This window comes from Phalacrocorax carbo, unplaced genomic scaffold (assembly GCF_963921805.1).
Source record: "Phalacrocorax carbo unplaced genomic scaffold, bPhaCar2.1 SCAFFOLD_150, whole genome shotgun sequence".
NCBI classification, from domain to species: Eukaryota; Metazoa; Chordata; class Aves; order Suliformes; family Phalacrocoracidae; genus Phalacrocorax; species Phalacrocorax carbo.
In genome coordinates this window covers 72,400-80,707 of record NW_026990332.1, presented here as the reverse complement: position 1 = coordinate 80,707, position 8,308 = coordinate 72,400, and the positions used below count along the sequence as shown (strand labels likewise).

The 8,308-nt window shown below is 62.3% G+C and overlaps 1 long non-coding RNA gene across 1 annotated transcript; it reads right to left on the bottom strand.

Annotated features, from left to right (window-relative positions):
• Positions 1-263: 263 nt before the first annotated feature.
• Positions 264-6,331, bottom strand: LOC135311026 (uncharacterized). The gene is made up of 4 exons (XR_010370936.1): positions 6,225-6,331; positions 5,648-5,839; positions 5,280-5,389; positions 264-451 (listed from the first exon to the last, which is right to left on the bottom strand). It is a non-coding gene; the product is annotated as an uncharacterized LOC135311026 (long non-coding RNA).
• Between the last annotated feature and the right edge of the window lie 1,977 nt (positions 6,332-8,308).

The following is an 8,308-nucleotide window of genomic DNA, read 5'->3' as shown; positions in this document are numbered from 1 at the left end:
CCTAAAGAGGATACACGGGTGTCTTACCGCTCTTACGAGATGAGGCTTCCTAGGCACGTAGCCTAGCTCGCTCGTGCACTACACGCCCGTACCCAACTCCCGGTTACGCGTACAGACCCTGCGGTGCACGTTGGTGGCCTGGCCCGCTGCGGGCTACGAAGGGGGATCCTCCCTCCCTCACCTGCAGGGACAGGCTCTCTCTTGCCTGCGGCAGGAAGGCAGCTGGCAGCCAGAGCGCCTTCAGTTTCTGCTGCTTTACCTTTCGTTGGCGTCTCCAGCTTCAGCCGAGGCAGCTCCTGTCCACAGCCGGGAAGGGCTCTGTGTGTCCCTTTTCGCCCCCGCGCTGCGAGGATGGCAACGCCGGGCAGAGAGAAGCCACGCAAGCCTGAGACGGCCGCAGTCAACGGCATCCCCGGGGGAAGGACAGACAACCACGTCCTCAGCACGGTCTCTGCGAGAGGGAAAGAAGAAACAGCGACCGTCATTACCGTCGATCGACCCTGGCCAAAGCCCCTCCTTGCGCAGGGGCTTCTGGACACACCGCTCCTTCCCCGCGCTACTGCTAAGGGCCCCTGCGCCGAGGGGGAATCCAGTGCGCTCGAGGGCCGGCTCGCTGCCTTCACGACAGGGCCTGGGGGCAGCCAAGGGCTACGCAGCACGCTTCAGGGGAGGTGCCGGGGCTGGGGGCAGGCGCACGGGGCAAGGGGGGGGCCAGGGGAGGCTGAGCGGCAGCTCCGGTGAGCCGGGGAGGCGGCGGCCATCGTCTGCGCCCTGGGCAGGGGGAAAAGGTCCTCCTCCTTTCCCTCTTCCCTTCTGTCAGCTCCCGGGGAACTCACCGCTTCTCGGGGAGCGGCCGCACCTGGAAGCCCCCAGAAATCAACACGAATCCAACCCAAAAAATACACCGCGCCTACCGTACGCGGCACGGCCGCCCGGCACCCGAGCGCCGGAACACCGCGCCTCCCGCCGCGCCCCGGCGAGCCACGTGACAGGGCCGGCAGCCACTGCGCCAGGACTACAGCTCCCGGCACGCTCTGCGCCACAACACGGCCGCCTGGCAGCCGCGCGCCGCAAGGACTACAGCTCCCGGCATGCTCTGCGCCACAACACGGCCGCCCGGCAGCCGCGCGCCGCAAGGACTACAGCTCCCGCCATGCTCTGCGCCACAACACGGCCGCCCGGCAGCCCCCCGCCACAAGGACTACAGCTCCCGGCACGCTCTGCGCCACAACACGGCCGCCCGGCAGCCCCCCGCCACAAGGACTACAGCTCCCGGCACGCTCTGCGCCACAACACGGCCGCCCGGCAGCCCCCCGCCACAAGGACTACAGCTCCCGCCATGCTCTGCGCCACAACATGGCCGCCCGCCCAGCCGGCAGACGCACCACCGCAGCTCCCGGCACGCCGCGAGCCCGCCCTCCCCGCTCTCTCACCCTGCGGGGCACCGTCCCTCCCGCCGATGCACCCGGAAGCCCCACCGAGCCCTCAGCACAGCCTCGCTCTCCCCACCGCCCGCTCCGACCCGCCGCTGCCCCGCCGCAGCCCTCCTCGGGGCTTGACCCGGCACGCAGCGGCCCCCCACCCAGCCCCCGCTCACCTCCCCCCTCGCTACACTCGCAGCCCGCTGACGCTCGGCCACAGCTCCGCTCCGCCCCGCCCTCGGCTCACACTGGCCCCCCCGGAGCAGGGCACCACCCCTTTTCCAGGGAGGAGCCGGCACCGGCAGCCCCACTGCCCGCACCTGGGGCTCCTCCAGCCAGACCCCGCCCACAGCTGAAGCACAGCAGCAACGGGGGGCCCCCTCCCCTCACCCCCACAGTGCACCACCTCCTCCCCTGGGCTCCGTCACAGCCCCTTGCCCCACGCCAAGGGAGCGCAAACGCAGCCCTCAGGCCAAAGGAGAGGGCAGCTGTTGGTGCAGGCGCGCACGGAACAAGTCCCAGGAGCGATTCGTGGCTCAGGGTCCCCAACGCTCCCCCTGCCCCAAGGCCACCTCGGCCGCCGTTGCCGCAGCCGCACGGAGCTGGTGGTGGCTGGGATAGTGCTCATTTTCTCCACAGTAGCTAGGAAGGGATACGTTTTGGATTTATGCTCAAAACACCGTTAATAATGTAGAGATGTTTTGGTTCTTGCTGAGCACTGCTTCCACAGTCAGGGCCTCTTCTGGTTCTCTCAGTGCCCCACCAGCAAGTAGGCTGGGACAGCTGGGAAAGCTTTCCCAGCTAACTGACCAAAGGGATATTCCATACCATTTGACATCATGCTCAGCACACGCAGCTGGGGGAAGAAGGGGGAGTCCTTGGGGGGGGGGGGGCTACGGCATTTCTCTCCCTAAGTAACCATGACACATGACAGAGCCCTGCTTTCCCAGAGGTGGCTCAACACCTGCCCGCCGAAAAGGAGGAGTGAATTAATTCCTTGCTTTGCTTCCACGCACAGCTTTTGCTTTACCTATTAAACAGTCTTGATCTCAGCCCATGATTTTTCTCACTTTTACCCTTCCAGCTCTCTCCCCCAGCCCACTGAGGGTGGAGCGAGCAAGCAGCTCCCTGGTGCAGAGTTGCCAGCTGGGGCTGAACCACGGCACGCGCTTGTCCGCGTTTGGCAGGGAAGGGACCGTCCGTCGCCTGGCTACTGGAGCGACGGGCTGCTGGGCAGAGGGGGAGGCCACCAAAGGTGAGGAGCAGGGCACAGGACAGTAGGAAGAGAGAAGAGAAGAGCGGCAGCCGGCTGGACGGGGGCGGGGGGGCGTGTGTGCGTGTAGTGAGAAGGCACGAGGCAGGGAACAGGACGGCCAGAGAAGGACAGGGAGCCTGACGGAGGTGGAGATACAAGCAGCAGAGAGAGGGGAAGAGAGGCAGCAGAGAGAGGGGAAGAGAGGCAGCAGAGAGAGGGGAAGAGAGGCAGCAGAGAGAGGGGAAGAGAGGCAGCAGAGAGAGGGGAAGAGAGGCAGCAGAGAGAGGGGAAGAGAGGCAGCAGAGAGAGGGGAAGAGCAGGACACAGACCAACAAAGAAGGAAGAGGAGCAAGCTGGAGACGCACAAAGAACCTGGGGCAGGCAGCACGACAGCGAGGGAGGAAAGAAGAATAGGGGCAGGAAGCTGGACCGAGCGCGATGGAGACAGACAAGACAAGCGACAAGAACAGGGCAGAGAGGGAAGAATGAAGCCACGGGGACAGGGAGCCGAGACAGCCAACGACGGAGGGAAGGGGCCGGGGAGGGAACACCACAAAACAAACCATGGGGCTACGTGGTACAGAGCATGAGAAGGCAGAGAATTAAGAATTAGGGACAGGGAGCCAGAAAAACAACAAAAAACCACCCAAAACAAAGGGCGATGGGGAGCAAAAGGAATCGCAATGCGTACAGAAAGGAGAGAGAAACAATTCTAAAACAGGGTCATGGGGAAGCCAGAGACAGCAAGATGGAGAAAGGACAAAAGCTACAGGCTACAGGGCAGAGAGGGAAGAATTAATGAATAGACACAGAGAGCTGGGCAGAAAGAGATGGAGAAAGGCTGAAGATCACACGGCCAACAGGGAAGAGAGAAGAGAGGGAGGAATTTTCAAAACAGGGGCAAGAAGCCAGAGAGAGGGAGAGAGGCGCAACAATAAAATGGGGACAGGCCACAGGGCGGCGAGGAGGGAATCGATGAATAAGAACAGGAGACCAAAGAGAACACAATGTAGAATGGAGAAAAGGAACAGCGGCCTACAGGGAAGGAGGAATTAAAGATCAGGCACTGGGAGGCAGACAGAGACACATGAAGAAACAAGTAGGAAAAAAAAAAAAAAACAAACAACGGCAATGGGCTACAAAGACAGACAGAGAGGGAAGAAATAAAACATAGCAGCAAGGAGCTGGACAGAGAGAGATGAGGACAAACAAACAGCACGGGTCTACGTGACAGAGAACGTGGAATTAGAACACAGAGAGGGGGAGCCGGACAGAGAGAGAGGCCGAGAGAAAAATCTAGACGGGCTACGGCGGGCAGAGGCAGGAATTAAAACCTAGGGACAGGGAGCTGGACAGAGAGAGACGGAGATCACAGGGAACAGCGGCGGGTGCAGGAAGAACAGGAATTCGAGAATAGGGAAAGGGAGCTGGACAGAGAAGAACTCAGAAAGGCAAGAACAGTAGCAGGGTACAGAGCAGAGCAGACGAACTAAAAAGCGCGGCGGGAGCGTTGAGGCAGACAGAGAGAGATTAAGAAAAAAGTCACGGGCTACGTGGCAAAGCAGGAGGAACTCAGAAACGGGGATGGCAACCAAGGGAGAGTGAGCTGGTGAAGGATAACGGGTATTCAAAGTGAGGGACGGGGAGCTGGGAAAAGCGAGGCAGAGAAAAACAGAATCACAGAGAGAATCACACAAAGCCAAAAAAGAAGAAACTGAACAACAGGAACAGGTGTAACCAAAGCGATGAAGTCAACCAACCAGAGACGGTGTTCCATTACGGGAACACGGAGCGTACGAATCAGCGCATCTGTCGATCTGCATTTTAGTCCCTAGGCGATCGTTAATGTCAGCAGAACAACAGACAACGTGCTTCTGTCAGAAAAGGATGACAAAACGCGGTTTCGTGTAGCGCACTGAGAAAACTAGCCAAGACTGCCAAGATTAAGAGCCAAGAAGGTAAAAGGCAATTCTGGCAGGGGGAGATCGCGACCACCGACTCACGGACCACCACCGAGCCTGCGCAGTGATTTACATACGGAACGAGCCAGTTTGTACCGATCAGTAGACAGGACGATAATGAATATGTATGAATACGTAAAATTTTGATCTACAAATTCTACGGGAAAGGTGTGTGAGGTACGCACGCCAGGAGGAGCGATCCCCCGTGCATCCGGCGCCGTGAATAAAGAACGCCTGCTCTTTAATACTAAATCGGCGTTGAGGAGTTGTTTCCGATTTTACCGCGTTTTTCGGTAACACACGGAGTCAGACCAAGAGGGCCAGAGAAAGACAAAATACCGACAGGCTACAGGACAGAGCAGGAGGAATAAAAAAATAAAAACGGAGCCAGAGCCAGGCAGAGAGAGGCGGAGAAAGAACAAGTAGCCACAGGCTACAGGACAGAGAGAGGGAGGCCTGAAAAGACGGGGAGGCAGGGAGCCACTCAGAGCAAGATGGAGAAAGAAGGGGCGGGGGGGCGCCAAAAAAAAAAAAAAAAAAACATTTTGCAGCAGGTAAGGAAAGAGAGGGGGCCAGGGGAGAGACAGGGAGGGCCCAGGATGCACAAGAGAGGCAACGGGGCCCCAGTGGCCCAGGACTCACCGCGACTCTCGCTCTCAGCGCTGCTGGCACAATTTAGCCGTTCAGATGCTTCTTTCCCCTCCTCTCCGCCCTGCCTCTTCTGCAGCTCCAGACTCTAGGCCGTCCTGCACCTAAAGAGGATACACGGGTGTCTTACCGCTCTTACGAGATGAGGCTTCCTAGGCACGTAGCCTAGCTCGCTCGTGCACTACACGCCCGTACCCAACTCCCGGTTACGCGTACAGACCCTGCGGTGCACGTTGGTGGCCTGGCCCGCTGCGGGCTACGAAGGGGGATCCTCCCTCCCTCACCTGCAGGGACAGGCTCTCTCTTGCCTGCGGCAGGAAGGCAGCTGGCAGCCAGAGCGCCTTCAGTTTCTGCTGCTTTACCTTTCGTTGGCGTCTCCAGCTTCAGCCGAGGCAGCTCCTGTCCACAGCCGGGAAGGGCTCTGTGTGTCCCTTTTCACCCCCGCGCTGCGAGGATGGCAACGCCGGGCAGAGAGAAGCCACGCAAGCCTGAGACGGCCGCAGTCAACGGCATCCCCGGGGGAAGGACAGACAACCACGTCCTCAGCACGGTCTCTGCGAGAGGGAAAGAAGAAACAGCGACCGTCATTACCGTCGATCGACCCTGGCCAAAGCCCCTCCTTGCGCAGGGGCTTCTGGACACACCGCCCCTTCCCCGCGCTACTGCTAAGGGCCCCTGCGCCGAGGGGGAATCCAGTGCGCTCGAGGGCCGGCTCGCTGCCTTCACGACAGGGCCTGGGGGCGGCCAAGGGCTACGCAGCACGCTTCAGGGGAGGTGCCGGGGCTGGGGGCAGGCGCACGGGGCAAGGGGGGGGCCAGGGGAGGCTGAGCGGCAGCTCCGGTGAGCCGGGGAGGCGGCGGCCATCATCTGCGCCCTGGGCAGGGGGAAAAGGTCCTCCTCCTTTCCCTCTTCCCTTCTGTCAGCTCCCGGGGAACTCACCGCTTCTCGGGGAGCGGCCGCACCTGGAAGCCCCCAGAAATCAACACGAATCCAACCCCAAAAATACACCGCGCGTACCGTACGCGGCACGGCCGCCCGGCACCCGAGCGCCGGAACACCGCGCCTCCCGCCGCGCCCCGGCGAGCCACGTGACAGGGCCGGCAGCCACTGCGCCAGGACTACAGCTCCCGGCACGCTCTGCGCCACAACACGGCCGCCCGGCAGCCCCCCGCCACAAGGACTACAGCTCCCGGCATGCTCTGCGCCACAACACGGCCGCCCGGCAGCCGCGCGCCACAAGGACTACAGCTCCCGCCATGCTCTGCGCCACAACACGGCCGCCCGGCAGCCCCCCGCCACAAGGACTACAGCTCCCGCCATGCTCTGCGCCACAACACGGCCGCCCGGCAGCCCCCCGACACAAGGACTACAGCTCCCGCCATGCTCTGCGCCACAACACGGCCGCCCGGCAGCCCCCCGCCACAAGGACTACAGCTCCCGGCATGCTCTGCGCCACAACACGGCCGCCCGGCAGCCGCGCGCCACAAGGACTACAGCTCCCGCCATGCTCTGCGCCACAACACGGCCGCCCGGCAGCCCCCCGCCACAAGGACTACAGCTCCCGCCATGCTCTGCGCCACAACACGGCCGCCCGCCCAGCCGGCAGACGCACCACCGCAGCTCCCGGCACGCCGCGAGCCCGCCCTCCCCGCTCTCTCACCCTGCGGGGCACCGTCCCTCCCGCCGATGCACCCGGAAGCCCCACCGAGCCCTCAGCACAGCCTCGCTCTCCCCACCGCCCGCTCCGACCCGCCGCTGCCCCGCCGCAGCCCTCCTCGGGGCTTGACCCGGCACGCAGCGGCCCCCCACCCAGCCCCCGCTCACCTCCTCCCTCGCTACACTCGCAGCCCGCTGACGCTCGGCCACAGCTCCGCTCCGCTCCGCCCTCGGCTCACACTGGCCCCCCGGAGCAGGGCACCACCCCTTTTCCAGGGAGGAGCCGGCACCGCCAGCCCCACTGCCCGCACCTGGGGCTCCTCCAGCCAGACCCCGCCCACAGCTGAGGCGCAGCAGCAACGGGGGGCCCCCTCCCCTCACCCCCACAGTGCACCACCTCCTCCCCCGGGCTCCATCACAGACCCTTGCCCCACGCCAAGGGAGCGCAAACGCAGCCCTCAGGCCAAAGGAGAGGGCAGCTGTTGGTGCAGGCGCGCACGGAACAAGTCCCAGGAGCGATTCGTGGCTCAGGGTCCCCAACGCTCCCCCTGCCCCAAGGCCACCTCGGCCGCCGTTGCCGCAGCCGCACGGAGCTGGTGGTGGCTGGGATAGTGCTCATTTTCTCCACAGTAGCTAGGAAGGGATACGTTTTGGATTTATGCTCAAAACACCGTTAATAATGTAGAGATGTTTTGGTTCTTGCTGAGCACTGCTTCCACAGTCAGGGCCTCTTCTGGTTCTCTCAGTGCCCCACCAGCAAGCAGGCTGGGACAGCTGGGAAAGCTTTCCCAGCTAACTGACCAAAGGGATATTCCATACCATTTGACATCATGCTCAGCACACGCAGCTGGGGGAAGAAGGGGGAGTCCTTGGGGGGGGGGGGGGGGGGCTACGGCATTTCTCTCCCTAAGTAACCATGACACATGACAGAGCCCTGCTTTCCCAGAGGTGGCTCAACACCTGCCCGCCGAAAAGGAGGAGTGAATTAATTCCTTGCTTTGCTTCCACGCACAGCTTTTGCTTTACCTATTAAACAGTCTTGATCTCAACCCATGATTTTTCTCACTTTTACCCTTCCAGCTCTCTCCCCCAGCCCACTGAGGGTGGAGCGAGCAAGCAGCTCCCTGGTGCAGAGTTGCCAGCTGGGGCTGAACCACGGCACGCGCTTGTCCGCGTTTGGCAGGGAAGGGACCGTCCGTCGCCTGGCTCCTGGAGCGACGGGCTGCTGGGCAGAGGGGGAGGCCACCAAAGGTGAGGAGCAGGGCACAGGACAGTAGGAAGAGAGAAGAGAAGAGCGGCAGCCGGCTGGACGGGGGCGGGGGGGCGTGTGTGCGTGTAGTGAGAAGGCACGAGGCAGGGAACAGGAC